The sequence below is a fragment of the Pinus tabuliformis genome, chromosome 6 (assembly GCF_031772625.1).
Source record: "Pinus tabuliformis cultivar Carrire ecotype Pingquan chromosome 6, CPIR1, whole genome shotgun sequence".
Taxonomy (NCBI): Eukaryota; Viridiplantae; Streptophyta; class Pinopsida; order Pinales; family Pinaceae; genus Pinus; species Pinus tabuliformis.
Genome location: NC_142292.1, coordinates 1,984,542,024 through 1,984,549,987, shown reverse-complemented (window position 1 = coordinate 1,984,549,987; position 7,964 = coordinate 1,984,542,024).

Genomic DNA, 7,964 nt, shown 5'->3' with positions numbered 1-7,964 from the left:
ATGTATACATATACGCTCTTTTTGTTCCGTTGACCTGCGTGTATACGTTACTTAGACAAAAGGAACCAGCATATACTTCTCTTTCTTCAATCTTTGGAGTTTGATCTGTAATCCATTGCTGTTAACTTGTTGCACTGTGAACTATCACCTATGTGAGTTGCCATGAAGGACAACACCTGTATCACAATGCCAACAGATGTCACCTGGTTAAAGTTTACATTCCAAACCAGATTTTGGCCGAATGGTTCATAAAATCTCTTTTACCAGTAATAACTGAAGATGTGGCCAAAGGGGGTGTTGTAACTAAAGAGCAGGTAATTGCTCATGCTCAATACCTTGATCTTGTTTATACTCAGTCTGGTACTTTGTATGAAAAGATCTCAAATTTACCCCGACCTAGTCAAACTAATCCAGCCCTTACAAGATCACATGCCACAGATGGCATGATTGGTTCTGTTAGAAAAAATATAAGAACAAAAAGAAAATTTCTACGAAAACTCAGATTTTGGCTCTATCCAAAAGCATTTGCGTGTTCTTGTTCAAGCCGTATGAAGCGAAATTCTCATGTACGGTTTTCAGAGGGGGAATTTCAGTTTACCTATCTCAATAAAGTATACGATCGGTTCGAAGAGCGTCTCTAGATTCAGGCGATTGCGGATGATATCACCAGTAAATATGTTCCTCTTCATGTCAATATATTTTATTGTCTAGGGGGGATTCACCTAAAGAAGGTCCTTCTCCCAAAATTACTTCGGAAATTAACATCGTAGAGTCATCTACCGGCAAGGGTAAGCAATCCGGAAATAAGAAAAAGGGAAAAGGCAAAGCTAAACAAGACACTCGTTCTAAGGAAAAATCAAACAAGAATGAACCGTCTGATGAAAATAAGAAACCTTGGTATTCTTGCCTAATTTGTGATGAAGATCATTACACTAAGGAGTGACCACATCGTGCTGAAGTTTCCAAATTTGTTAAAATTTCACCTACACCCATCGTTTTGAAGGATCATTTTCCTCCCCAAGACAGTAAAATGGTTTCTCATGACCAATCCTCCTCATCCACACCGGTAGATATCATGATGATGTCTTCCAAAGTTATGGTAGCGACGAGATCCAAAGATTACACGTCAAAGAGTCCTGTTGAAGATGGAGATGACTCTAGTCCAGTTGGTCAAACTTCCACATCTACTCCTCCTTCTTCTGAACCGTTGCATATTGAAAAACCACACCCTGATATAATAATTCATTTCCCTCCTAAGGGTATGCTTTGAAAGTCAGCCTTTAATCCTCATGTTAGGGCTGCTCAGAACTATAACATCATCGAATATTTGGCTATCTCACCTTCGACAATGTCGGCTCTTGAAGTGGTGCAAACTTATCCAGCACAAAGGAAGTTATTATTATCAACCATTGGAGTAGTAGATATTCATGACTCCAATTTGATTGTTTTCGATCTCGAAAATCATGTCCCACGTCTCCCGCACCAACTGGTTTTTCAGATACCAGTTAATGTCAAAACTTGACGAGTTTTTCAAACTGTGATTGATAAAGGAGCATCGACATGTATTATGTTCGTTTCCTATCGGAAAGGTTTAGGTTGTCCAACAATCAATCACTATCCCATGACTTTGAAAGCTTTTGATGGAAGAGGTTTTCGTCCCTATGGACTTTTAAGTTATTTACCAATCGAATTAGAGGGCAAGACAGTTGCAATAGACGTTGAGGTTGTTGATGCTCAACTTGACTATAACCTTTTGCTTAGTCAAGGCTGGACTTATGCCATGGTGGAAGTAGTCTCGTCATATTTTAGGATGATCATGTTTCTTCACAAAGGAAAAATTATGAAAGTAGACCAATTATCCTACTATACCTTAGACCCTAATTCCACTGGCAGTGTGCCATTTGTTGGAAAATCAATGACTCCATATGAAGAATCTGGTGCTGGTCTTCTCAAAGAGTCATCTTTGATGGGAACTTTCGCGTTCCCTCCACCCAATTTCCCTCATAATGATGCCCAATTAACGTGATTACATCAAGTACTGTCAAATCAGGGTGATCCGTGGAAAGTACCTTCAGAATAAGAAATGATCTTATATGGCAACGAAATGCCCCGTAGCCCTTTTGAGTTAGCCTATGAGGCAATTCAATCATTTTCCAACTCATCAACATCTGAAGACAATCGAATGAATATGATTATTGATGAATATTCTCATTTGTCACACTTGGAACCAATCTCTATGCCTGATCCTTTTAACATAAATTCTTTAACTGATGAAGGGATTATGGAAGTTATGACCTTGAAAGAAATGCCATGGCACAATACTCATCATCATTCAACCTTCTTGCCATCCTTTGACAAAATTGAGAACAATTTGTCGTCTATGTTTTCAATCGATACCCTTAGTGACCCTCAATGTCCAATATCAACCCTTTCTTCCAATTTTGAACAAAATTTAGGGAACATATCGACAACGATACCCATAGATATCTCAGTGAAACTTGAGATAACTGAAAATATTCATATAGGAGCTTCTTATTCTTCAGAAGAAATTCAAACTTACAAAGCCCTATTTCAGGAATTCTGTGACATCTTTGCCTGGTCATACGAATAAATGTCAGGAATCGACCCTAGCATAGTTGTACATGAAATAAAAACTTATCGGATGTGTTATCACAAAATCGTGTACTAAGGGCTGCTACTTAGCAAGATCTCATGCAACTATTTCAAACCAAGCTTTAGACTAAGGCTTAGCCTCCTTAGTCAGAGAGGGCTCTCTCACAGATTTTTGATATGGATTAATAACAAGAAAAGATGGCTAACTCTTCAAACAGTACATAAAAGTAAGCTGGTTGGAACAACAAAATAACACCTCTTCCATTGGGTTCATGGAGTCAAACACCTCTGCAGTAAACTATCAACTACTCAATCATGGAAGCCAAGGCATATAATGTTTAAACACTCAGAAACATTTCTCAAAAAGAACTTCAACTCATAAACATACACAGGAAGTCTGAGCACTAGGTGAATTCAGAGTGATTGCATGTCTATTGAGATGTAAAACAGAAAGGATAAAGACAAAACCATATATATTCTGAGCCTTTGAACACAAGATGAATCTTGGGAAGAAAAAGTAATCTTTCTATTACTGTCAAAAGTCTTTTACATTAGCCAACATAAAAACTCTGTTTTTTTCATAAATCTCCAACCCTACTTACATCAGAGTTCTTTCTATATATAGGAAAACCAAACTAGAATTACCTCGAGTCTCCTCCTCCAGCATGAGGGGAGCTCGATGATCCATCATTAACTAACCTTATCTATTTTTAAACAAACTTATTAAATACATAAGGTATTGTGCTGTAAATACATAGAGTCCTAATCACATTGAAATTCTAACTCTATCTCCTCGTATGCATGATGCCTTTCTTGAGCTTTGACACCTGTACATTTTCTGTTGTGGCCGAGATATGTTGAAGGAGCATTCACTGAACGAGCTGGCCTCGGATACTAGCTGTGTAGATGGCTCATTAATTAGTAAAGAGGAGTGCCCTGTTTTCATGGTCCCTGTCTTCCATTATTCTTTACCACTTAAAGACCCCGCTCCAAGCTCTTTAATTCCTCAATAACAACGCATAACACCATATGTCTCATGATCTGGATGCCTTGTGGACTGAACAGGTGTGCAAACCCAAAATTCCGGTAACCCTACCAGAACCCTAGTATTTCGGTCATAAAGTACCTTTAAGAAAACTTTAGCAAAAAGCAAAATATTTCACCTTTTCTCCAAAACTTACACCTGTCACTGTTTGAATTGCTATGATAGCCTTGTATGATCTCCCTCCTGTCCTCGAGGCATTCCTTTCAAAATTCGCTGACCTCATCATCAAATTCATTGTTTTTTTTTTATAAAACAGCATCTACAGTAGTTTCGTAGCGCGCGCTACGAAACTGCTGTTTTTATCAAAACAAAACATATTTATCTTGAAGCGCTTTCTGCTTAAACTCATGATTTCTTCAGACATTTTGTACAGGTGTTAGGGACCTAAATAGTTTCAAAATGATGGAGCTTAAACCAAAATTTATCAAAACTTGAAAAACACCTTTCCTTTTAAATCAGTGAGCTAGTTTACCTAGCTTCTTCTTCAAATTGCTAACCTCTTTCTTCAAAGCCTTATTTTCTGATCTCAGGCTCAAGTTCAGCTTTCTTATAAGTTTTTCTTGCTTAAGTGCTGGTACCGTCCATGAAAATACATCAGACCTCGAGTCAGCTTGACCCACTAGGCTTGTGCTGCCTTTTAATACAGCCCTTCTATAATTAGCATATCTCACTGCACGTTCTCTAGAAACATTCTTTATCTGGGCCACTTCTTCCTGGGTTGTTCCTGCCTGGTTCTTGATAGCTATGACATTTCCTCCTTGACTAATAATAACCTTTTTACTCTTGTCTTTATGCCTGGCTGCATGCATTGTTTTAGTCAAAACTTCAAGAAACTCTGTACTGGGAATTTTTACAGCTGCCTCCTCTTTATGCACTTTCTCGGCCTCTTTCATTTGTCTTCTTGTAATTGGCCTCCGTGGCTTGAACACATATTCTTCACTAGGCTCCTCAAACCGTAACCTTTTAGAAGCCTTTGATTTCTTCATGCTTTCTGGTGAGGATTGGGTTAAGTCAATGTGCATTGGCTGCACTGGCTGGTCCTTTCTCCTTGCTTAACTGACCTCTGGTTTTTACTCTTGATACCCTTTCAACTTCACTTGGTCCAGGTGCATCCTTCTTCTGTTTGAGCTTCTCTTTTGATGATGATTGAGGTGTCTCCTTGACTACCAAGGGCTTCACTGGTTTCTTCAACTTGGTTTTGGACTTCTTCTGATCTTTCATCTCCTTTCTAAGGTCAGCAAGAGTAGGCTCCTCAATTGTTTCTTCTCTTTCCCTAACAGGCAATGGAGTGAGGCCTGTCTTGCTCTGAAAGCCAGCCATAAAAATAAAGGAGCTCCAATCTTTACCAATCTTCTGCAAACCATCTAACACTAACAGCTTTATCAAACCATGGTGAAACAGTGATGTTTCACAGTCATCTTTTTTCAGTTGAATTTTATCACACATTTTACTAAGGCTTCTGAACAAGTAGAAAGGGATATCTATTGATGCTTTGCCTGTGAAATGTAACAAAAGTTTAAAATGATAGGAATAAACTTTGTTATACCTCCCTTCGCATGTTAAATATTTTTGGATGCATGTAAGGAGCAGTGCAAAATGTTCCTTCAAGTAACTCCTTGGCACAGCCTTGGTAAGATCCTCATTTACATAAGGCTCCTTCAAAAATTCCTTACAGGGGCTCATATCGAACTTGAAATTTTTGAACCATTCATGTCCCCCTCTAGGAATCTCGGTCACATTAGAAATGGCTTCTGGAGATACAGGGAATTCTAGCATTGACACCTTAGAGTTTAAACCAGTAAAATTCAATGCAAAAGCTTTTGTTACCTCTGCATGCCCTCCCTGCAACTTCTCACAAAACCTCCAGCAACCAGCATTTTTAAAAGCTCTTGCTACACCTTCATCCTTTAACGTAAGATCAATCCCCTCCGGTTCTGTTCTTTGACACCTACCGGATCGATGCTCCCTCTTTTCCATTTTACTTTGAAAACTTTCAGACAGAGAACTAACAGCAGCTTCCACTCAAAAGGCAACTTCGAACTTTGGAATGCAGGCTCGCTTGCAATCAGGTTCTTTTAAATGAAAACTCGGGCTTCTTTGCGCTTCAAAAGTCTTGTCATACAAGCAAGTCAGTTTACGCACTAATAACAAATATCATGACACTACCATACATCATAAAATCACTTTGAATGATGTTTATGTGCGTGGTTCTGAACCTCATGGCAGAATGATGACCCATAATGACCTGGAGAGGACATCAACTGACAATATATGGACGGACCTAATGACTCATCCCCCCAGACTTGACATTTCAAGAAAACGCGCTGCAAAATCCCCGAATCCCCGATTTCGTAGCGCAGACAGTTATAAATTAACGAAATGCGCTACGAAATGGCTGATTATTGACACGCTACGAAAAGGCGGAAACATCATTGCGCTGCCAAATTGGCCAATCAGACTGCGCTGCGAAACTGCGCAAAGGACCAATGACGCAAACAAGACAAGACATGCCTTAAACAATTATGATGGAGGATGATAAACGGTTTTTGAAAATGACTCACATCAATACCTTTTTAAAACATGATCCCTAAGTAACACACATAGGAACATAACCACTAGACAACTCTTTTTTGAATATGAAATTTTTTGGACATCATTACATACATTGACTGCAATTCTAAGTGATAACAGGATGCTAAGATCATTATACAACAATTGCATCCTATACATCCACGAAAAGCTGTCGCTATCAAGACTAAGGTTGAACAATTGTTGAAAGGAGGATTTATCTACCTCGTTCCTTTGACTGATTGGGTATCAAATATTGTGCATGTTAATAAAAATAAGGAACTATTTGAGTATGTGTTGATTACGGAGATATTAATAAAGCTTGCCCCAAGGACAATAATCCAACCATATATCAACTAAATTATCAATGACTGTGCCGGGAATGAAACTTTTTCCTTCATGGATGGATTTTATGGCTACAATCAGATAAACATACTCCCTGTTGATCAATATAAAACCACATTTATATGCCCATGGGGAACTTTTTCTTATCACAAACTCCCATTTGGCCTAAAAAATGTTGGCACAATTTTTCAGCGAGTAATGTCTTATGCAATCCATGATATCAAGCATATTGTTCAACCTTATTTAGATGATCTACTGGCTCATTCGATGAAAAGGCAAGATCACCCATTGCACTTAAAAGCAATTTTCATTAGGTGTAGACACTATAATATTCGCTTGAATCCACACAAATGTGTTTTTTTGTGTGCAATCAGGTCGACTTCTAGGTTTCATCATTTTGAAAGAAGGCATTCGTTTCGACCTCCTCAAGGTAGAGGCAATTATGAATTTACCTGCTCCTTCTAGCCTTACTCAGGTCCCAAGTTTGCAAGGGAAAGCAAACATTTTGCATAGATTCATCCACAATTATGCCGAACTAACCCAGGGTTTTACTCGATTGTTGAAAAAGGGCATTCCATTTCTCTAGGATGAGCTTGCTAATAAAGCTTTTGATGCATTAAAAAATGCACTAACCAATGCACCATTACTATATCCACCTAATTATCATTGAGATTACTTTTTTTACTTAGCCATGTCTGATGCCACCATTGGCATGGTGTTAGTCCAAGAGGATGATTCTAGCAACGAACATGTGATTTACTATTTGAGTAGAAGTCTCACTAAAACCGAGATTAAATACGCACATGTGGAGAAGCTAGCCTTGGCAGCTGTACAAGTTGTTCAACGATTCCGTCACTATATACTTCTCCGAAAAACAACTGTCATTTCAGATTGCAACCCTATGATGTACATTCTCACTAAACAATTGCTAGGGGGGAAATACTCCAAGTGGATAGTTATCTACAAGAGTTTGAATTGGAATTTGAAAAATCCAACTCAAAGGAATCTTTGATTTTCACCGAACTATTACGTGACTTTCCTCATACTGAAATAGAAACGGTAGCATAAGATTATTTTGTTGATGAATATCTCTTTCTTATTAGTACATCAGATCCATGGTATGGACATATCATTATATATCTCCAAACACAAACTTTTAGGCCCGAGTTATCCAAAACTGATCATTGTCGAATCCGATACCAATCCCAACAATACAATATTATTGGCCACACTCTTTACTGTCGCGGTGTATATTCTGACGTTGTTTAATTCTCCAAGAAGCCGAAAAAACATTAAATGGCCGCCACTCTGGAGCGTGTGGCGGTCATATGTATGGGTATGCTACTGCCCAAATAATATTATGTTCTAGCTATTTTTGGCCGTCAATGTTTAA